Source organism: Amblyomma americanum, chromosome 3, assembly GCF_052857255.1.
Source record: "Amblyomma americanum isolate KBUSLIRL-KWMA chromosome 3, ASM5285725v1, whole genome shotgun sequence".
In the NCBI taxonomy this organism is placed as follows: Eukaryota; Metazoa; Arthropoda; class Arachnida; order Ixodida; family Ixodidae; genus Amblyomma; species Amblyomma americanum.
Genome location: NC_135499.1, coordinates 185,442,066 through 185,466,336, shown reverse-complemented (window position 1 = coordinate 185,466,336; position 24,271 = coordinate 185,442,066).

Here is a 24,271-nt window from a genome sequence, read left to right as displayed (position 1 = left end):
CTGCCAAAAGGTCTGACAACGGGCGCTGTGTCCATGCAGTATAGCTAACCGCCATACTTATTTGGGCGCAAAAAAGACTATTGCAATGAAGACGATAGGGCACCGCCATCAACGACGACGAAGAGGTTCGGCCGGCCTCGGCAACCGGCTGCCGCGCGCGCTAGAAAGCTCGAGCTCGCTCTGGAAGTCCGTTCTGGTGCCACCGCCGCTGGGTCAGTTTGTGCAACGGCTACGCCGCCAGCCCTTTCAGCTCTACTATAAACCGCACTTCACTTGGTGGAGGTGCTGGATAGAATACTAGGATCAAGAATATTGGCTTCCTTCATATGTTTGTCAAACTAGCCCCTGATTTTGCGTTTTTTTTACGTTTTCCTGATATGCACAATAATGGGGTTCAGTTAAGATGCTGGATCAGCGACTGGCCTGCGCACACCAGTGCAATGTGGAGATAATGAGCAATGTGCATCTTATTGACGTTCGCGGCAGAGACCACCGCTACATGCTGTGCTTTGAAAACTCTTCTGTGATCAGGAAAAGAGTTGACTGCTCCACCTGGGATATATTTAAATTTTTTAAATTATTTCTGCCTAGGTCTACTATACGTCAGAGTTGTCTTAAACACTGTCGCCGACAAGAATATGACGCCTTCTCCGAACCTAGCCGGCAGCTTATGCAAGTGTTCAGGTTTTTCGTCAGCTACTTGTTTTATTTTCTTTTCTCCTATCTTTCTAGCTCCCTCTCTGTTCATTCTTCTTCTTCTTGTCATCTTTTTCTCCCCCCCCCCCCCCCCCCCGAGCGTTGTCTTATTTTTCTTTTCTCTCGCCGATTAACCTTTGCCTAAGCATGTCCCTCCCCTCACAACATTCCCAATTGCCGAAGAATACTCCCTCTGGCAGTCCCGTTCCGTCGATGCGCTCGTGGCTGGCTTCGTGCCGCGTTCTACCCCACCTGGAGGGGTGCATTCACCACAAATCTTGTTCTGCATTTTTGTACTTCTTTCTTCAGCTTAGTTTCTAATCTCCTCGCCTTTACTTCGTTGTTGTCTTTTCATTCTTGTTCCTGGGCACACTTCTCCTTGTGTTGTCTGCTCTGTTTCTCGTGCTTTGCTATTTGGATATAGACGCCCAGCATACAATCAGGGCTCGTCCGTGTCTCTCTATCAGGTGTTTTAACGTTCCTGCACTGTCTATCCATCGCTATGCGGCCCCAACTAGCCCAAACCACAACCAGCTCGCTGCAACGATGCCGAGAACTTTCCCGTGGCCGTCCCGACCGGGCGCGCGCCCGATCCAGGCGGCCACGAATATCCCAACGCATTTGATCCGGCGTCCACTGTTGACGCTGCCCCTATATACACCGCGAGTGCTGCCCCCTGGGTCCCTGCACAGCGGCTGTACCCTTTCTCGATGCTTCTCTTCTCCGAAAGCTACTGTGCAGAGCTTCGATAAAACTCAGGCTCATGTGATTGTAGCGCGAAGGACGAGTACGAACGCGCACCGAGGACAGACAAATGTTCGAAGTACGTATATACGCACTCGTGAGGCAGGAGTGGCGGGCACATTGTATATGCCGCTGCGCAGCAGGTTTCCTCGTCAGCATTTGTATACAGGGTGTTGTAGGGTTTAACGTGCCGAAGCTAATCATGCTGTGAGGGAGTGAAGGGCTGCATATAATTTCCACCACCTGAGGTTGTTTAACGTGCACTGACGTCGCACAGTACGAGGGCCGCGGGTATTTCGCCTTCATTGAAATGCATGCAACCGCCGCGGCCGGGATGCGATCCGCGTCTTTCGCGTCAGCAGCCGAGCACGATAACTACTGAGCCACCACGGCAGCTTTCATTATGCAGGGCGAATAATTATTGAATGAGTGTAGTATTGGAAGGATACTTCTTAATATTATTTTAATCATCACCATCATTATCAGCCTGATTATGCGCCCACTGCAGAGCAAAGTCCTCTCCCATGCATCTCCAATTAACCGTGTCCTTTGCCAGCTGCGGCCAGCGTATCCTCGAAAACGTCTTAATCTCGTGCACCTAACTTTCTGCTGCCCCCTCCTATGCGTGCCTTCTCTTGGTATCCATTCCGTGACCTTTAAGGACTAGCGGTTATGCTGCCTTGGCATTACATGCCTTGTTCAAGCCCATTTCTTTTATTCGAAAAGGATGTCTTAACCCGCGTCTGTTCCCTCAAGCACTCTGCCCGCTTCCAGTCTCTTAACGTTACACCTATCATTTTGCGTTCCATGGCTCGCTGTGTTGTCCTCAACTTAAGCTGAGCCCTTTTCGTTAGCCTCCACGTTTCTGCCCCGTAGGTGAATACCGGTAAGATACAGCTGCTCTACACTTTTTTCTTAAGGGATATTGCTAAACTGCCTTTCATGATCTGAGAGAATCTGCCGTATGCGCTTCGTTATTGTTTTAGCTGCTTGTAAAACTCGTTAATTAATGTGGTGCCTCTAGCGGCTCCTCGTAATACGGTAAATGTCGTACCCTGCTAGACATGCGAATAGGAATTTTGACGTGCGCGTGCTCAGTTTGGACCACTACGTCTACCCAAGAAGAATCCTGGTGCGCAAGCTCTCTGCTGACTCTCTGCACCAGGCGTGTATATAGAAGCGAGCTGCAGCAGCAGGCACGCAGTTACACCCAATGTCCCCCAAGGTGTCAGTAGCGAAAAGCGAAAACACGAGGTGTCGCTAAAGGAACGGAAACAGGAAATAGTACAGACTATCATCTTAGAGCTTTTCCTAGGCAATGGAGCGCCCATCCGCCGAGAAGATTCTTTCGCTGCATGGACGCTCGTTTCAAGTACGTCGCTGTGAGTCGCACGCGTAAATTCGACGCTGAACAGGCGAGCAGATGAAATACGGGCGAAACCGCAGTGCAGAAACAGCGAAACGAACAAAGAAAAAAAAACAGCGACGAGAGAATAAAAGGAACCACCTGTATATATATGACAGGGAAATCCCTTTCGAGTTTGCCTCGAGCCCTGAGGACGGCGCTTTGCGTCCCCTTGTGTATAAAAACGACCGTGCGCGAGACATTAAAACGTGCCGCCCTTAATCCGGGGATTAAGTCGGGCCAGATTACCCGAATCACACGGCGCCGCCTGGACCACCAAGGTAGGCGTCGAGGCGCCGGCGGGGATAAAACAGACCGCGCGATGCCCCTCCCTAAAACGGTCACTCGCTTCGCCCCGCTGGGGCGAGCAGGTGGCATATCTTCAACACCGACTTTCTTGCCATTTCTTCTAAGCCCCTATATATCGTCATCCCCTTACAGGACAGATAGGCGCTGTAATTTGAGGGGCCTTGCTTTGTTTTTATTCTTTTTTCCGTGATCGGCAAATGTCGCTGCGGACTTGGACCGGACGCGCTTCTTCGGCTCGGGTCGTGAGCGAAGCCGTACGAGCGGGTCGGCGGCCGCCGGCTTATTCAAATCCCGCTGGCTACAACACACACGCACGGCGGCGGCGACTACAGAGGAAACCGAAGACGAGGCATCGGATATCGGGCTGCATGGTGCAAGTTTTCAGAAGCCGGCCAACGCTTTTCGATCGTTTCCATCTATTGCGGTGAGCGGAAGTAAAGAAGCAGAGTGTTCTGGTTTTATTATCTTTTGCCGGTGCTTCGCAGGTCGCGTTTACAGCGACGTAGCTCTGACAAGGCACGTCAAAGAGCCCTCGAGCAGCTGTCTGCAGCGGAGCAAAGGAATTCTGAAAATGGCAACGGGTTTCGCACAGAACGCGCACGCTGTAGAGCAGCACCAAATATGTATTGCGTCGTCGTCTGCTAAGCCAAGCAAAAGCATTGTGTCGCTACACGTGCCTAAAAGCGATAGCCGGCCCTCGTCGTTAATTCACGACTTGTCATGGTTTTCAACTGGCATTGCACGGTAAAAAAAACTCTCCTGCACGGTAAAGTAAAACTGCGTACACAATCAGCTTTAAGCAATAATCAAGCACTGTTTTAGGGTCTATAGGTATACGAGCTGGCATCTGTGTGTTATATGATTCGTAACTTGTAAGTATACATTTTCCAACACTGAATACTAACCTAGCCACTCCTTTGTTCTCTACTTGTCTTCAAATTTTCAGTTAACCACACTCAAAGAGAAAATAATTTTCAGCAGCACAGCAATACTTTAGAGTTTTATTTTGCAACAGCTTTATTTGATTTTATATTCCAACAAAGCTTCTTAGCCTCTCTTTGCTTCTATTTTTTTTTAAGCACACGATAGCGCCGTGCTGGATTTAACCTCACCGCCACGCGCGAATGGACGCGTGTCGTCACCGCCGGCGTGACATCTCGCGGAGGCGGGACCGCGTTTTTCGTACACGTCACATGAGCTGTCAATCAAATGAAAGCGAACCGGTGAGCCTGCTATCCGTGGAGCCACGACGATGGCTTTAGCTTCAGTGTAAGCATGGTGCATCTCCGTTTGCCCCCTTGACTTGCGCGCTGCTGAGTGATCGCTATCGGCTGCCGAACGTAGTGCGTGAGGGTCCCTCCGACATGCCTGATGATGCGTTTAGGCGGAATTCCATGCTTTCGAAGGGATTAGTACGCCGGCGGGCCGCCGCACAGATGGACCAACTCGGGCCGCGATGACGAGAAAGAAATGCCATCTGCGCGCTTCGGTTTTTTGCGACCGTATGTTTCCTAGATGGAGGTTAGCAGGAGGACATTACCCGGCGTGAGTGTGTTGACAATAACCGGCTTATACCTGCGGTACGCGCAGAAGACGATTCCTCTGTTGAGAATCTGTCTGTGCCCCTCCGGGTGTTGCCACGCGTGCTTCCTGAGCGAAGAGAAAGCGCGGCCATCGAGCTCTGTATCATCGCAAACGTGTCGTCGTGGGGCGCGTTGTAGGTTTCCCTCTTCAAGGCCTTGCGCTGTTTCGCTGCGGTGATAGCAGAAGAGTCCTCAGCGTTCCACTTATCGGTGGTCTCTTGCCTCCCTGGTCAGCTGGTTGAGTTCAAATGAAGGCTTTACCATGCAAACTGAGCCGTAATCCCTTTCTTTGCCAAGTTAACATGGCACAGGTACTCTGCGTTTGCGTGCTTGTAAACGAGCTCCCGTTTTCTTGCACTAAACTTTACCTGGATCAGTTGCATTGACCTTCGTCTCTGGAGGAGAAGGAGAGGCAGGGAGGTTAATAACCGTTTTCCTACCCTGCACAGGGGGGAAGCGGTGACGGGATAAAAAGTTGGAGGAGGAAAGGCAGTAGTAGGAAATTGAAGTCACTATGCGAAGTCATAGCGTTCACTACACTCACAGGTTATCGTGCAGGCCAGAAGTCTTCAAGAAGCGAAGCAGTGCCTTGGAGGCTTTCACCGCCGACGATCTGGGCGCGGATCTAGACGCTCCAGTGCAGGGCAGAGAGACTGGCTTTGGCGCGGTAGGCAGGACATTCACAAAAAATGTGGGCTATAGTCTCATCACACCCGCAGATGGCACATGATTCGTCTCAGGAGTGCGTAAAAAGGGGATGCCGCAATCGTTTGGCTACAGGTAGCATTTTGCATTTCCATAAGAATAAATTTTACTAGCGAGCTAATAGAGGCATATATCATCAGAAAAAGTAGCAGCGAATGTTTGGTTTGTTTTATGGAGCTTAACATCCCAAACGGCATAAGGGACGCGGCAGTGGAAGGCTCCGGATGATCTCGACCACCTGGGGGTTCTCTAACGTCTATCGAAATGCGCCCGCCGCGGCCGATATCGACCTCGCGTCTTTCCGGCCAGCGGCCAAGCACCATAACCACTGTGCCACCGCGGCGGCTTAGTAGCGAATATGGCAGCCAGCCATCCGTTGTGGACAGCAATGTGCTATTCGTGGATGCTACGTGAATTGTAATGGCGCGTTACATTGGGCGCTGCCTCCCGTTCGTCTGTTTTCTTTTTTTTATTAGGTGCAGTGTAAATATTCAGTGATATTCACTTTAACATTTAGTCGACGCGTGTCTTCGTCCCGCTTCTGTTTACGAGCCCCCTTTTTTCTGCATTGCATGTTCTCCAACTAATCCAACTTCTACTCTGCTGCACCACGAGCTCAACTGGCAGCTCGTGCTGGCGCAGCGTGTTGTACAGACCCAGACGGCAGCTTCTGCATGCCGGCGTTGTCACCGCATCACACGAAAACGACAGCAATTAAAGTTCTGCAATACCATAACATTCCCGCGCAGGTTCCTAAATAAGTTCCGCCTTCGGGAAAGCAAAAAAAAAAAAAACTTGCGTGATCGCCGATTGGCTGCGGTCTCCCCCTTGTCCTCGTACAAGGTTTGCCCCACCCATGACTACACCAAAATGACATAGCGGCAACGCGAAGTGTTTCATGGATTCGGCCCCTGGCCTCCAGTTACGATAAATCTTTTTATGGTGTTTTTCGTGGTTTTTACAGCAATAGCTGTTAGCCTTCTGCCCCTGGCTTGCGCGTCGTAGTGGTCCGCCGTCGTCGGCTGCGCCGGTCAACCTTGGTCGCATAAGCCTATGGGTGGCTTTGTTTGGAACAGCAGGGGTGCATCACGGGACCATTACACCACTGCACCAGCAAAGTATCTCCAAAACTAAACGGCTAAGTAGCTATCGCTGAACCTCGCCTTACACAGTCGTAACCATCCTGTAAGCTTTTCAACATTTGTTTATGTGTGCTTGAACGAGTCACAAAGGCGGTGGCCCGCCTTTATAGCCTATGCTCCAGCATCCATGAAAAAAAAAATGGCAGTGGCTTAGCTCGGCTATGCCAGGATATGCGTAGCGAGAGGTACGTTTCCCTGGCTGCATGCAGCTTGTTGTGGTCACTGCATGTTTAGCAATGAGAGACATTGGGCTCCATCTCGGCGGCTATGCGCCGTCTATAACGCTCGGCAGTCTGGCATCTCCGTTTGGCAAGCCGTTCCTCTCTGCTCGGGCGTCTCCGCTGCCCTCTTCGCCTTCTTTCGCTCATTCTCTCTTTGTTGAGTAGCCTAGTCCCATGCGACAACATAAGGATCGGAAGAGTTAATCTTCTCTTGTTTATGCCGCCGTTTAGCAGCGGCTGGAATCTCCTTCTCTGCATCCATGTCAAAAGTTGTCATACAGCCGCCCATTAGATCTCCGCCTTTTATACGCAATGCTGCGCATGCGAAGCTCTGTTCGGGTGATAGAGCGGCGTGCGGCGAGGCGGCGAAGAGGGCGCGGCGCACCTGTGGGGTGGGTCTCTCTGGTTACCATGGTATCGGTGCATGCGTACAACTGCTCATCCGCGTGACATCGCCCACGGCTTCGACGGTGGAGCGAGCGCACGCCACACCTGCTGCTCCTCTCCGGTTGCCATGGTAACGGCGCATGCGCACAACTCTCTACCGTGGCTCACGGTGAAATGATCGACTGGTAGCTCAGTGTAGCTCTCGCTACAAGACAGTCGGGAGTCTGCGTCCGTGGTGTTGTGTTCGTTCCGTTGCCTTTCGTCCTCCTCATTTTGCGCAGTTTTTCCTTTCTTCGATCATTGACCAATTAGCCCGAACGAATGTTCTCGTACTTCAACACAGCAGTGAATTTGAACGACGTGAGCGTCACTCAAGGAGAGCATTACTGCATTAATTCCCCCACTCAAGGCAGGAGAATTCTAACCCGTCAGCAAGGCGTCCAGTACTGAGAAATCCTTCTGTGGTGAGCTGATGCAACATCAACTCATTCTTTAAATAACTTCTGACAAATTACGAAGCCATTTTTTCTCCATCACCGACAGAAATAAAATCGCTACTACCGATAACACTCCCATTCATCGCCCTCCGTGCAGATGTTCGCAAACAGATCGAGCACAAATGGGCAGATGCCCTTGTTCCGCAGTGTCCTTCTTTATCCCCCTACGCTGCTCCGGTCGTCCTAGTAGAAAAGAAAGGTAAAGAATCCACACCTTTGTGCACTGATTATCGCCGGCTGAACGCCTTCATCGTACCTGATTACCACTCCATTCCCCGAATAGACGATATTTTAGACCGTCTGTGGGACACTCCAAGCACTGGACTGTAGACACTAGACATCACTTCAGGGCACTACCACAAAACGGCTTATGTCGCGCCTAGCGGCCATTCTGAATGGGTTGTGATGCGTTCGGTCTAACGAATGCTCCGGCGACATTCGAAAGAGCGTTTAAAGCAGTCATCCAGAAGCACTGTCTCAAGCACGTAGCAAACTACCTTGATGACGTCATTGTTTATTAATGAGAAAGCATTAATAGGCTCGCCGCCGCGGTGGCTGAGTGGTTACGGCGCTCGGCTGCTGGCCCGAAAGACGCGGGTTTGATCCCGACCGCGGCGGTCGAATTTCGATGGAGGCGAAATTCTAGAGGCCCCTGTGCTGTGCGATGTCAGTGAACGTTAAATAACCCCAGGTGGTCGAAATTTCCGGAGGCCTTCGCTATGGCGTCTCTCATAGCCTGAGTCGCTTTGGGACGTCAAACCCCCACAAACCAAACCATTACTAGGCTATATGTCCTGTGTTTCGTGTCCGAAAAACTTGTCTGCACAGTTACTTCGTTCTGTTAAGATAAATGTGCAGAAGTTTGTGTTAGATAGTGCGCGATGAGATCTTGCAGTTTGAAAAATTTGGCTATTGAGTTTTAATTAGTTAACGAATTAAACATGAAGTCTATACTTAGGCGTCACGATAGCCACGAACGTAGACATAACACCTGGGCGTCAACCGATGACGTCAAGGAACGCGTACTGACGTCGTGGAAAAAACTCGCGTTTTAGAAAGTTCAATGACCTCGCATCCGTGATGTCACTGCATGTCTATACATAGAAGCAACGCAATGCTTTCGCATTTCTCCATTTCAGGCCGCCGCAGTGATCTCAAAGTTTTTTCGGGTACGTATACATCTTGAAGCAGTGTTCCAATCCTTTTCGCGCCGAGGACATCATGCTCAATCGCAAGAAGTGGTATTTTGCAGAGTCTTCTGTTCAGTACCTGGAGCATAAAATTTCCGCGGGCGTCGTGACACCCAAACATATAGCAACATCGATGCCGTGCTGCGTTTCCCCACACCTCAGAGACAAAAATCGTTGGCGACAAAAGGACCGTCCACGATTTTCGGGCGTAGTCAACATAGCAATGTCAATATTGCGATCGTGCCATTAACTCAAAAACAGCAGCACATCACTAAATGAGGACTTTTCTAAACGAGTTAGGGAAATACGAAAACATTTGCGGAAAAGTTTTGAAGAGAGAAAAAAAAGAGGGCGCCAAGGCAAAGTTAATCTGTTAAGATAAGCACTGATAGCGTCCTGTATGGTTGGGCTGAAACAAAAACTTCTAGCTGCAGGCTTAGAAGGAAATCAAACAGACTCCGGACTAAGAGATCTGAGACCTTAAAAATTCTAAATGTTAATTGCGGAAGTGTCCTAAACAAGACAACTGAGTTGGAGGCTCTTCTGCTTTTGCGAGACCCTGAAATATCGGTTTTGACAGAAACTTGTCTTAACAATACAGTTTTTGACAGTGACCTCGTTCCCAGTGGCTACAGTTCGTGCCAAAAAGACCGTGATGATAAAGGTGGGCGTGTCAGCATTCGGTTTAAATCATGCCTGCGAATTTTACCAATGCCTCATGTAGCCATTGTAGAGCGTTTTTTTTTTTTTACAACGTACTATGGAAACGTTAGATATATTATTGGAGCAATGTAGAGCCCCCTTCCCCCCCCTCCCCCCCCGACTCTATCGTTGCCGTATTAGACCAACTGAAACAATATTTGTGTACGAATGTTAAACCGGATAATCGTACTATATTGTCAGGAGATTTTAATTTGCCTGAAGAAGACTGGTCAAAGTTCTCAGTTAAGAAGCATGACCCCCAGGGCCCCAAGGTGAATCTATGTTGGAAATTGCATTTGCCTTCGACTTATTGCAAATTGAGAAGAAAATACCAGATTTCAGGGAAATTTTCAATCAGTGCTCGACCTTTTTTTTTTCTGCTAGCGGATCAATTACTGCCAAAACCAATTGCCAGGTAGTAAAGAGAATATCGGACAACAAAGCAGCACTACTCACCACTGCAGATGCCGTTTTAGATAAGAAACATAATATTTTTGCTATCGAAAGTTTTCTCGAGCTGATGATGTGTCAATTATTGGCGCTCTTTCGCTTAACGTCGATGCTTTTTCTAGTTGCACGTATGTTGTGCATTGGTTTTGGTGCAGGCTTAAAAAATTAGTGAAAGAGTGCACTGAACGTTTTGTCCCTCTGATATTGAAAAAGAAAAAAGGGCAAGAACCCCTGCATCTCACTGGAGGCATTACGGCTCCAAAGATAATCGAAACGGCTAAAGAAAAAAATCCAAGGAGTGCAGTCAGATAAAGAAAAGATTGACGTCGTGTCCTAACTAGTTCGAAGTCAAGTACGAGCCATTAAACAACGCTATTATGGAGAATCACTACCTATTTCATTAGAGCAGCTCCCCAAAAATTGACTTTATATATCTCCCACATCCAGGGAATGTAATCAATTTAATGTTGACGGTGAGACAGTTCACGACGGCAAAAAAATCGCAAATTCTTTTAATAATAATTTCAAGTTCGTCTTCACTAATGATGATGGCGTAGTGCCACCTATTGAGCTGTCTGTGCCGCCTATACCCGATGTTCAAATAAGTGAATCAGGTATATTAAACATGCTTTTTTAAATTTGGACACTCAAAAGCCTTCTAGACCTGACAACATTACCAACGCATTTTTGAGATGGTATGCGGAATGGACGTCAAAGTAGCTGCAGTTCACAAGATCTTTGTGCGAGGGACAGGTGCCCATCGACTGGAGGACAGCCAGAGTGAAAGCACTAAATACGTAAAACGGGAAAAAAGAACTGCATTCAAAACTACCTCCCAATTTCTTTAGCATCTATCGTATGCAGGCTACTAGGACATGTAATTCATAATCACATCTCAGAATTTCTGGACAAGTACAATATTTTAACAGAGCATCAACATGGTTTTCGAGAAGGCTACCCTACTTGTACTCAGTTGGTTCTAAGAGCTCATGACTTTGCTAAATCAATTAAGAATGGGAAATAAATTGAAGCTATTTTTATCGATTTTTCAAGGCTTTCGACAAAGCATCTCACAAAAAACTAGTGCACTAATTAAGCAACATAGTAAGAAATTCTCGACTAATTAATTGGATTACAGCCTACCTTCAGGACCGGGAGCGATTTGTTGCTTTCAATGATCACTATTGAGACCGACTTTAAGTAGACTCTGGCGTTTCCCAGGGCTCAGTGTTTGGGCCTCTTCTGTTGCTTTTGTTTATTAATGATGTGCTCAACGATATTCCCGTTAAGGTTAAGCTTCATGCGGATGACTGTGTATTGTACTCTGACATAGAGAAAACCACTGATCAGGAGTTGCTGAATGGTGCTTTGAGACAAGTCGTGGCGTGGTGCAAAGCTTGGAAAATGTCTATTAGCTTTCAGAAAGCTGTTTTTATGTCAACTACACGCAAGTAGCATAAACTGAAGTTTCCATATATGCAACTAATAAAATATTGCTCTCCGAACTAACACATTACACATTACAAGCATCTCGGACTCTTGATCGCTAATAACCTCACTCGGATTAAGCATATTGACTATGCAATAGCTAACGATAATCGCAAGTTGTTACTTTTGAGGAGAGCTTTGAGACTTTCTACTGCTCCTGTCCGACTACTAAGCTACAAAACCGTAATTCTGCCGATACTAGAGTGCATGCATTATTTGGGACCCTATCACTAAAAGTTACACTAATAATCTAGAAATGGTGCAAAGAAAAGCGACTCGCTTCATTATAATAGATTGGGACGTACATCAGTGACAGAACTCTTAACTAAAGCGGACTTGCCACCATTAACGCGAAGTAACCGTGTGTCACGACTAAAATTCGTCTTTCAGCTTATTAACGGCCACTATAAGACAGATCTCACGGGAATAATTTCTTTTTCATCTTGTTACGCCACTAGGCAAAGACATAGCCGCACAGTAAACCCATTCATCGCGCGTAATAACCGTTCAAAGTATTCATTCTTTCCACGAACAGTGATTTAATGAAATTTCCTAACCAATGATCATTTTCAAAATCGTCTATGTCGACATTTCTTTCCAGTACCTAAAAAATGTGTTGTCTATGCTTATTTTCTGAAAATGTTCAAGCTGCGTTAATCTAATTTGTTCTTGTGTTCATTGCCTGTGTTAGTAACGTTGTGTTTACTTATCTGTTTCCCAGCCTGCAAAAATCCCCAGTGGAGATTGCAGTATATGCAATATATATATATATATATATATATATATATATATATATATATATATATATATAAAGGGATCGAACACAGGCGCATGTCCCCTTTCATGTCCCGTCTTTTGTGTGCGCAAATATTTCAGTACCAACTCGGCCAAAATGCAATGCTTCTGAACCCTAATGAGGCCTCCTTTTTTTTTTTGGGCGTCCTGTTTCCAACCACTCCTTGTGCTTTTAGTTTGTTCGTTGCAGAGGATGAGAGACGCGCAGTAAATGTAACGCCGTTATAGAGCAGTTCTTTCCGTCCGATTCATTTAATTCTTACCATTCGCCTGTCTGTCTGACTGCTTCCTGTGACAGCGAGGGGCTGGGGCCGTAGCAAAGTGCAAAAAGGCTCAGAATGCAACGGAATTCGAATGAAGTCATTATATGACTCCCCGCTCTACGCGATAACAACGCAGTATATGCTCACGCATGCCGTAATCGGGACCTGCAATTACAGAGACTGTCTTGCACAAAACTCCGTGCTTGAAATCTGCCCGCTTGTCATTGCGGGCTCAGCGACGTTTGTTAACAAGAGGCGCCCCTTCTACCCAGGGCAAATTGTCACTTTGGAAATATAGGCTCGGTGCCTGATAGCCGTGGTGCTTCAAGCGCAACACGGAAGCTTCCTGTTCCCAGCTGCGTATTACTGGACAGTTGAGCAGAATTCCCAAAACTGCGTCTGAATTGGACGGCGGCGAACCACTTGCGCAACGAAACCGCTCATCCTTCACTGACTAGCTTTTAAGCTGCCGCCGCAGCGTTGCGCTGATTTCCTGAAACTCTGCTATGCATTTAGCAAGCCCGGGTGCGCATGCGCACAGCCTACAATTTTACCTCCGGAGTTCATTTCTTAACAAAAATAACGATTATGGAAAAATAATACCCAAAAGAAATCCGTAACGGCCTTCACACTTCTGTACACGCCTCGCTCATATCACGCCTGTTTCAAGACACTGGTCACGTTCCAAGCAGCTTTACCCAGCACGTTGTATCATAGACTTCAGCAAAGGGCATTGCGTGTATGCTTGACAAGGAAGCCACGCAAACGGACTGCCTTCTGCGTCGGCTTTAGATCCGCCTGTATACTCGATGTGGTCCTCTTCCATTCCGCGGACTCGCAGAGCGCACCGTTTCGTTAGTTACGGCCCTAACAAGTCCAGTGCGCGTACATGGAGATCCCGCAGTGCGGCCAACTAAGGCCACCCGGCCAAGAGCGCCGCCGATGATGGAGAAGCGACGCTCACCTACACGTGAAGGGGCAGACCAGTTGCCTGCAGCGCTGACAAAGCTGCTGAGCGTGTTGCGAGACAAAGCCTATACGCCTCTGGCGGCGCGTGACATTACGGGACGGAGATACTTTGCGTGGATCATGGCTCTTTTGTATTCTGGTTTTATAATGGTGTCGGCTTTGCTTTATCGACTAGTCGACTGGATGTGTGACGTGCTTGGTTGGTCCCGTAATTACAGATAAAATGTCCCGGATTCTTGCCCGAGAAAGGTCACTAAACGAGTAAAAGACAGGCAGCTTGGACGTATGTGCACATGCACATACGACGGCAACTAAAAGTTGCTGACGCATACTGGTTGCCTCATTGCGTGGTTTGGTACAGATTTACGGAAAAAACACCTTCTCACCCATTCTCGTATTCCTGCGTTTTTTTCTTCGCTATATTTGCTCCGGCAACTGCGACAACAGAATATTCAGGGAACAATTGGTCGTGCAGTGCCGAGTGCACGGCTCGACAGTTGACCTCAGCTCACAGTACGCTGCGCGCAACTATGTTTCGGGCCCGGTCCGAATAAGCGGAGAAAAGCTCGGCGCGGAGGCGTGTATACAGGGCCATATAGAGGCGAACGTGGAAGAGCGTCCACCGACACCGCGTGTGGCGGTCACCTCGCACCTGCGCGCGCCGCCGGCAGATTGACGCAGCGGGGCGTCGCTCGCGCTGCTCCGAGCCCACGAGGTTTCCACGAACTTCTTCTGCTGTCCAGGCATTCAATCGGCTCGGTGTCGGCAAACGTTTGTTCCGCGCTGTTTCTTTTTTCAGAACGTATAAGTACCTGTCTCCTCGCGCACGTACGCGCCTCGACAAAGGCGCCTGAGGGGGCAGACCTTCCATGCTGGCTCTTTCATTCTGCCCCGCATTGACTTTTCGCACCTTTGCCTCGCTCGACTCGTTGTTGTGCGCGGGTATACAGAGCTAGTGTTGAATAAATGCGGCCAGAGCAAAGAATTTGCAGATGCGCCGCTACGCTGCAGCACTCCCACCGAGAAGGAGGCGTGAAAAGAACTGTAAACGAAGTCATTTCGTTTTCGCATGCTGGGCTCTTTTAAGCAACTGGGCAAGCGATCGTACACACTCCCCTTTCCCTCTTTCTTTCTGCACTTGCGTTAGAAAGGAAAAGTGGAAACTGAAACTGTTTTCAGAATGACTGCATTCTTCCCAAGCTTGCGAAAGCAAAGCAAAATGGGAAACCATGCATGAAAGGAGCACATGGGGAAAACTGGGAGGCATAACTCGGGGGAGAAAAAGCTTTTCGGCTACAGGTGGCACACATTTTCACGCAATGGTTAGCTGTGTGCGGAATAAATACACCGGCGAAACGTTAGAGATAATCTAAGCATTGCATATTCCAGTACGATCTTGTACCAGCGAAGAGGGCAATTTTCCTTTTGTGCTCGCGGAGTTAGTGCACCGCATACGTGCGCTCAGAGCGAAAGTGGACTTCAAGGGCACGACGGCATACGCCATGCCTAACCGTACGCCCTTTTGGGGAATAAATTGAGAGGACTCAGGGGCGAAATTTTTCGTAAACAGTTCCGCATAGCGTGCAATTTTTCTTCTCTTGGAAGATCGGCTTAAAAAAAGAAAAAGGCGGAATATAGAGAACAGCGTCCTTGCAAGAAATCAAGCCGCTCTCGTCGGAAGGGGAGCTGTGCTCGCCTCCCACGCCACCCGACGGCAACCACTCCCACACATTCGCAAGCTCTGCGTTGTACTTACCAAAGGGCGATAAGTTCTCCGCGAATTCCTTTCATCAAAAGCACTGCACTTTCAGTTCAAAGCGTGTTGGTCGTGCGCTTCCCCGGTAGGCCACTGCAAAGAAGCACCGCGTTTGTGCATGTACTTCGCAGACGATGCCTGGCCACTGCGTTGTAGAATATGCAATTTTATTTTGCAGTGAAGTAGGAATGCATCGCAAGCAGTTAAATTGAATCCCTGCTTGTTTAATATCGTTAACTCACGACAACGGAAGGAAAGAGCACACGTGTTTAACAGACGATAATGCAATTTCACTATCACCGCGTTTTTAAACACGTCGTACACATTTATCAGAGTTGTTCCTAACCCATCGCTCAAATACTAAGCCTTTCTTGGTTCAGCAGTCTGTTGGCTTGTACGCAGGGCGCGACAGTTTTTTTACTCCTGTTAAACAACCGCGTCCCATTTTATCTTTATTCATCGAATGCTCTCGAAGACTTCGATTATTGCAGGCTACAGTTGCATAAGGAGTAAATATGCTATCATTGTTGGCTAAGGAATGCGTTTGGGAACATTGGTATATTCTATAAACAATACGGTATCGATATAGCGCAGCACATGGAGGACATCGTACGAAAAAAGTCACGGACGAGCGCTAACTTCCAACCGAATTTTACTTATGGCGGAAAATGCATGTACTATGCAGCCCCTATCCAATTAAAATACAAAAACAGGATACAGATATGACACCAATTTGCTTTTCATGTGTCTATAATGCAACGAAAGGTTCGTCTGCTCGCGTCGTCTTCTCTGTTGCAGTACGCATCCTGTCGTCATCGTGCCGTTGAGGACTCCACCATTGCAGAGAGACAAGTGAAACAACAAGGACTGGAAATCATGTTGCGCGTTCCTCCTTTCCCATTTTTAAAGGCGCCGTAAACGTTCATTCGTTGAGATTTCCCGCAGTTTCCTATAAAACCGTTGCTCCGCAGTTGGCCATTTCGCTGGCCAAACGTCGTCTGTCCAGGGACTAATGGCAGCCGACAGTCGCGGCAGGTTGTACGCTGCACGATTCTTGAAATACTAAATACTATACACACTCACTGCACTGGCGCCCATGGTAAATATTCACCTGACAAGCTGCTGCAGAAGTACCGCTGTCAATAGCAGCAGAGCGCCGGAAGTGCATTTTTTTTTAGACGGTGCCTTCGTCATGCGAGCACGCTACAATAGTATGCATTGCAGGTATATGCATTGCAATACTACGCATTGCAAGCGTTTGAAAAAAATTGGCAGTGGCTTAGCTCGGCTATGCCAGGATATACGTAGCGAGAAGTACGTTGCCCTGGCTGAGCTTGTGGTGGTCACTGTATGTTTGGCAATGAGAGACATTGGGCTCCATCTCGGCGGCTATGCGCCGCTATTACTCTCGGCAATCTGGCATCTCCGTTTGGCAAGGCGTTCCTCTTTCTGTTCGGGCGTCTACGCTGCTCTCTTCGCCTTCTTACGCTCATTATCTCTTTGTTGAGTAGCCAAGTGCCAGTCGACAACCTCAGGATCGGAAGAGTTAATCTTCTCTTGTGTATACCGCCGTTTAGCAGCGGCTGGACTGTCCTCCTCTGCATCCATGTCGAACTTGTGATACAGCCGCCCATTACACCTCCGCCTTTTATACGCAATGCTGCGCATGCGAAGCGCGGCTCGGGTGATAGAGCAGGTCGGGGGCGAGGCGGCGACGAAGCGCGCGGCGCACCTGTGGGGTCTCTCTGATTACCATGGCATCGGCGCATGCGCACAACTGCTTTTATCGTGACGTCACGCGCGGCTCCGACGGTGGAGCGGCCGCGGCGACGGTGAAGCGCACGCTGCACCTGCTGCTCTTCTCCGGTTGCCATTGTAACGGCGCATGCGCACAACTGGGCTCTCCCGGCCCCCGCGAAATACACACGCGCGCCATCTGCCGGGCCAGCGCCGTGCATGGCGAAGGGGTGTTTCAGTGGGTGTTTGCAGGATGGCGCTAGGACTTCACGCCAAGCTCGGAGGAATTGTACTGGAAACGCATCGTACTCGCTTAATTCCGACATCTGTAATTTACATGCTCATAAATACTCCTGTATGCCTCAGTATAAATCTAGAAGATACGTTTCTAAGAAACCCGTGCATTCACTAGACGCGCCAATGCGTCGTGATAACCTATTTCTTTCTCTAGACTGGTGGAATAGGCCTTACTTATTCGTGCATCAACTTGTTGCTCGTTTTCTTCTGTTTCAAATCGGCAAACCACCTTTTTTTAGTATAGCTGCGCTTATTAGGCGTGTCATTGCTCATTTGACTTTCCTATTCGCACCGACGGGACACACTCGTGAGAAGCCTTTATGGGGATTCCTTAAGGAAGGTGCTGACACCTTCAATTTCCTCACTGTGCGCTTTTCTTTAAACTAGCTGTATAGCCTCTAAAGAATACAGATGACTCAGGCACTTACAGAGCATTTGTCCCTGTACCGTTGTATTGGCAACGTTTTCTGGAGTCGCTTAACAGCAGTGTTTTAAAACGTTTAAAGCAAATGTGCATTCCAACTGCTGCAAAAACGTTCTTCTTTAAACTGCACCCATCCACTCTGCCTGTGAAGGCATGGCTTCATGCTAAGGAGATGCTTAACCCATGGACGGTGAATTGCCGCCTGTGCAATACACCTGAGACAATTGACCATTCTTTTACTCTGTGCATTGATGCTATGTCCTTCTGGGACATATTACAAGGAAGGATTGAAAAGGAACTCACATCCTCAGTACCCGTGTTTTTGCCTGTGGAGACAAACTGTGCTGTGGCATGTGATCTATTTATGTTGCTTCGACTATTTAGTCTCTGGAAGAGCCGCATCATGGACTGGCACGCCGAATCTCCACGGTCGTCGAAATCTTTGTTTCGTGAACAATGCGCTTTGGTGCGGGGAGTATATGCTGCCCTGGAAGAGTCGCCTAGCTGGCTCCCCTATCTGGATGCATGTGTGTGTGCCTCCCAGTCTTTTGATGTTCTTGAAGGTCGGGTCGTGCAGGGGTACGGTGGTCTGGTGTCTCGTGCTGTAAGCATGCTTAGATTTTTATTTTCGGCACTATTTACATGCACTAAAGAAAAAAAAACGAGCTTTCGTGGCGGAATGGAAGCTGCCCCGCCGCGAACGCCAAAGGTGCTGGATCGATTCCCGACTTCGACGCCGTTTTCTTTGCATTCAGTGTGCGTGCCGCGTGATTTTTACGCAGCGCTTCTAAGTTGCCTCCCTGAGGAGGAAAAGAAAGCGAAGGTCTCGAAGTGTGATAATATGCTGCAGACATTCTCCGCTTTGCACAAAAATGGTCCTTCACGCCACCTATTTCAGCCGAACGAGCTAGGCTCGGTAAACACGCTTATCAATTACTGTTAGAGAAAAGTATTTCAGATAGCACTACACGCGAACGACGCTGAACAAAAGCTCAAGGTGCTGCAGGTGTGCGATTGTTATGCGAGATTCTGCCTCGGCTTATTTTCGCTAACAGCGCTAGGGGAGCAATTCAGGAGATAGGGCCACTATAGTGCATGAAAAGTGACATAAAAAGCACTGTGATAAGTTTGCATTCAGGTCTTTCCGTTCGGAAGCAGCTACTTCCCATGTAATTTCCGTACGATTGGGTGTGTTGCCTCTACAAGTTGTCCCTGTCGTGGATATCCAGGCGGTGCACACTGAGACGCACTTATCATGGGCACCACGTGTTGAAACGACTGCAGACAAATTACCCAGATTTGTTGGCACCAAAGTAAAACTACATTACTTTTCGCCACAAATAATAAAGCTAAATATCTGGAACTCAATGTTCATCCCTCTTGTAAACTAGTTCATTCTCTGGGGAACTGCAACGCCCCTACTCTGAACAGGAACATATAATTTAAAAAAAAGAGCAATAAGAATCACTGCTCATTCCGCGTGAAGTCACGATTAAACCGTTTTTTCAATCTTTCGATACGACTTCAATTATTGTTCTATATAATACCTTGTTAATAAAACGGCACACAGTAAGTAATCATATTTGCAATTTCCTAAAAATTTTACGTTGTCTATATATCTTTGCAAATACACTTATGCGAAGAATGGTTTCTTCTGCGAATACAAGATAGCGAATAATGGTTAATTCCGGAAACAGGTGCCACGTACCTCAGCCTGCAAATGTTCAGTCCTTGTTAATAAAACGGCACACAGTAAGTAATCATATTTGCAATTTCCTAAAAATTTTACGTTGTCTATATATCTTTGCAAATACACTTATGCGAAGAATGGTTTCTTCTGCGAATACAAGATAGCGAATAATGGTTAATTCCGGAAACAGGTGCCACGTACCTCAGCCTGCAAATGTTCAGTCCTTACTTGCCACCGTTAGTAAGTCACTTGCGTTCGTTTCAAACGTTTTGCTTTTGTGCTCCGCATTTGAGAAGTTGATGTTTTCTGAGTCCAGCCTTTAACCCGCTTATTTTCTTCTATTGCCAGTTCTTTGCTTATAGTGTTGCCAGTACATTATCATGTAGCAATTTTTGAAATCTTTTACTGGCAATCGAGCTACGAGATTTGGCTTTATTTTATACGCATCCCCCATTTGGAGCCCCCACCAAGCATATCTAACCGATGCACCTGAAGCCGTGAAAAATCGCGCCGCCGCTTGCACTCACTCCCAATGTTCATACGAAGTGAGTGTGTCATCCTTGAAATCACAGTCCAACTTACGAAGTCTGTCCTGCCATTGCCGCATCGAGGATATCATGTAGTAACTAATGTGTCAGGCAAGCGACGAATGCGAGGAGGGTAGCGAGCGTAACAGCGACGTCTAAAGCAGCTGGCGCCATCCCGCGATGTGCAATGAACTCTGTTGCGCACCATGGGCCCTGAATAAAGCCGCACTGGTCGAGAGAGTAGGCTGAGCAATTATCGAAACAATGCGACGACGACGCTGGGCAGAGCACAGCTCTGTGTCTCCTTCGTTCGCATGTTCCGTTCATATGAAACCTTGATTCGGTCGGCGACACCTCCACACTAGGGTGCGCGCGCATTTAAACTCGCACGCATGGATCAAATATGCCTGCCCATACAGGACGCGCTTGTAGGCTCTGTGCTTTTGTTCACTGGGCCAGAAAAATTTAATGCCCTTTAGTTTGCAGCAAACGCGTCTTGACGTGCATTAAAGTGGCTTTAAAACCAGCTCACATTACATTACTACGTCGTCCATGGTCCAAATGCGCGGCAGCGAATAAATCAAGCCTTCCTGGCTGAACAAACCACGTTTGAGAATAGCAAGATGTATGAACTGATAAATACCGACAGCGCGGTCAAGACATTCACCGCAAAGACAAGCAAAATGGGGCGGTTGGGTGTCCGTTGGCTCCAGTATACGTGGCAGCCACAGGGTGTCGGGTAAAGACAGCTTTGTACTCGAAGATTTCCTTGTTACGAAAATTCAGCCGCACGTCAAGGCCGGGATGAGATAGCACACTTTTTCATCCGCTAATCGAACGCATCGACACCGGCCGGACGATGACTGAGGGGAGGGTGGGGGCTGGATATCGTCTAAACGGCTCCTTAAAGAACCGAGGGGGGCTGCCGGAGCCCCGTCAGACTCACGCATCTAAGGGGCGAAAAGTACAAGAACAAAAAAGAAAAAAAAGGCAACAGGGATAAATGAAGCAGCCTGCATGGTCGGCTGCGTAGCGCGTCGAACCTCGATAGAGACTGTCGGGGGTAAAGCTACGTCTGTATAAATCCTTTTCCAAGGACTCATCAACGGCAGCGTTTTAAAACGAGGAACGCAGCTAATCGCCCCCTCCCCGGCCCATAAATTAAGCGCATAAAAACGGTCTCCCCCCTCACGCAAAACAGTCACGATGTGGCCAGCGGCGCCTTTCTTCTGCCGGAGCGATGCAAGGCATAGTGGCTCATACGTGCGTCTGTGTGCGAACACTCAAGTCTCGAAGCCGCGGCTGGAGGGCGGAGTTACGCAAGGAACTAAAGCAGCCGCCTTATTTTCCCGCGCAGCGAAGGCTTGCTTGGTCGGGGGCAGCGCCCGCCTGCCACGGACGTCGGCGCCACTTTATTGTTGCTCGCAAGAGCCGACAGGCGGCGTTTGTAAAAGGCCTCTCAGATTACCATCTCGCTCCAATGGGCGTACTTCGGACCCGAACGGGCATAAAAAATGAAGGGCGACCTTTTATTCCAGACTCGACTGCCCCCTTTCTCCCACCAGCACCAACACCGCGGGCGTCCAATGCGCGCCGAGCTGCTCATTGGTCGCCGCGCTCTGCTTGGCTCGAAGATGCGCACTCCCACGCCGCCTCTCTCACCGGCTTGTCTTGGCTGCGGCTTGCCGAGCATGTGCCCGCATCCCTCGAGGAAAGAGCTGCCCTCGTCGAATGGAGACGAGGCAGGCTAGGGTGGAGGCGAGACGGAGCCGACGATGCCCCTCGTCGGACGACGTCGTCAGCTCCAGAAACGTTACGAGTGAAGCGCGACTGCTGCCAGGAGGAGGAGGAGGAGGAGGAGGAGGAGGAGGAGCAGAAGAAAGGGTGTTTTTCCGTGCACTATCACATTCTCTCCACTCCTTTCACGCTTGCCCGGGTCGTCACACCTGGGCGTTGAGTGCATTTCCCCCTCGGCCAAGTAAGCAGAGTGTGCCTTTCTCACAACCTGACCGTTACCGTTTTCAGTAAATGCCTCTGCGGCATGAAGTCGTCCCAATCGGTTCCCTATTTTCTTCGGACGAAACATATTTGTCGACGGAAAAGTTCAAAGCGGAGGAAGAAAAAGACAGTCCACCTTTCGACCTGGATGCAAGGGCCAACGATGGTGAAAGGGCGTTAGGCGACCCACCACTCCCTTCGACGCCGAAGGAGGCTACAGTGTGCACTGGCATTTCAACTGCGGAGCAGTTGTGTGGAACCTTCTCATGTGGAGGGCTTGACCGCTGCCCGTAGTGGTCATCGTGATTGCTTCGGCTAATCGGCTATGTAGTGTATGTTTCCAGTGCAGGTTGCACTTTGGGAGGCAGGGTCACTGTTTAGTGTTGCATGACTACTTACAGGCAAACGCTTTAGCGTACCCCCATCCGGAAAGCCAATAGCTGATGCAGTGCGGAGCGCCCGGGAATCGTAAACAATTCCAGTGCCGCAGGGATGCTCCTAGCTGCCTGCCGCCAATCTTTACTCCTGCGTTACCCACTTGGGCATTCACCGCTTTCGCCTTCCCGTGTAGACCTAGCTGTCGTCTTATCGATCCCAAGCACTGCCCACGTATGGTCAGCATAAGCATTTAAGCGTGTACGTTCTTCACAACTTCCCTAGCACGCTCAAGTAACATTCGATGCGTGCCGCACCTCGTCGGAGTTACTGGTACGCTTATCGCTGACCACGAACGTCAAGGTGACATCCCTTTCGTGTGCGCTTTGGTCTGAAGCCCTCTTTTGGTTTTTCGATTTTTACACTCACGTTCTGTCTTTTTTTTTTATGCGTGCGCACTATTCAACTCCGTGGGTTCGAGTGCCCTTACAGGTTCTGGTGGAATTTACTGGCGGAATTAAATAAATCACATCAGCCTCGAGCAGGAAAGGCCACCCGGCGCGTTCTCAGTGGCCAGTATGCGATGCTGCTTTGGTTTCACTGCGGCAACAACTGTCTTCCATTTTAAAATCGCCTCCTAGGGTTTCGTGGGACCTGGCGCATAAGTTCACCCGCATCGTCCTGACGCCGCTTCCTCGAAACAGTGCTTTTGATGTCCATAAAATATAGCTTTGGCGTGTCCGGAAAGGACACCGAACGCCAGTCCGCTGCACTGTGTGCACTCACTGTGCATGTATGCATGCAATCAAGGTTATCTCAGCTTTCTTTTTTCTATCATGCTTGTTTCGCCACTGGAGCAGTGTGTCGAGCAGTGAAGACAACGTCACAGAAGTAGCTACCTCTTCGGTCGATGCTTCGCAGTTCGAGGATGGTAGGCAACTGGACAGCACGAAACATCAGAGGGCCTAAACATTATTACTACTTTAAAAAAGAAAAAAAATGAACGTGTTTGTTGAACGTATTTTGTGAAACAGTTTAGTCGTCCTGTAGTTGGCTTGCTGCCTTTCAACCTTGGTTAACCTGTGCCAATTTCGTACAGAACGATAGCGGCCTCACGCTTCGCGCTAAATGGTACGAGAAAATTTGTCTCGTTCTGTCAGCTGTGCTACTGGGTAATTGCAAGGAAATTTACATTGAGGCCTTAATTAGTGCCAAAAAATTACTGCCTCTTCCGTAATCGAGAGTAGATGTAAGCATGGAATGGTTACGAGCATAGCAATCGACCGCCGGCGTCGGGCGGTGTTCTACGTGCGTGAGTGTGTGGGACCGAGGCGCCATCCTTGGGGCGGCGCAGAAGCCGTTGTTCCGCGCAGCGCCCCTCTTAAACTGGAGCTGTCCTCTCGTTTGGGCAGCACCTAGAGAGTGTATGACGGACCTGTATGAGTGCTTAGAGTGGAGAGTTGGTCTTGTTAAATCTCGTTCGGTGTCGGGTGATCCCGTTTCGGCTTCCGGATGACAGGAAATCGATGCCCGGATGTTGGCTCTAGGTTCTTGTTCGACGTCACCTAAGGCCGCCGACAACGGGAGCTAAAAGCGTTTCATGCTTTAAAAAACGGCACTCAGACTCGCGGTGACGAGGAGACAGGAGCCGCCTGCGTCCGGTGTTGTTCGTCGCACGCACGTGACAGTGGCGGACGTGCACGCAACCGGAGCAGGCGTCTTCGCCACCGCCTCGTGCGAGTCGTGACCGCAGGTTTTACCAGACGAGCGGGCGCCGCCAAAGCCAGCGGTACCGGCAGCAGCGGCAGCGACGAAAATCCAAACGTGCCGCCGACGGCAGCGCCTCTCGCAGCGGCGGGACCGGGCGCCGCGGGAGATTTGGCCGGTTTCCGCGAAAGAGGGGGGTGGGCCCCCTCCTCAC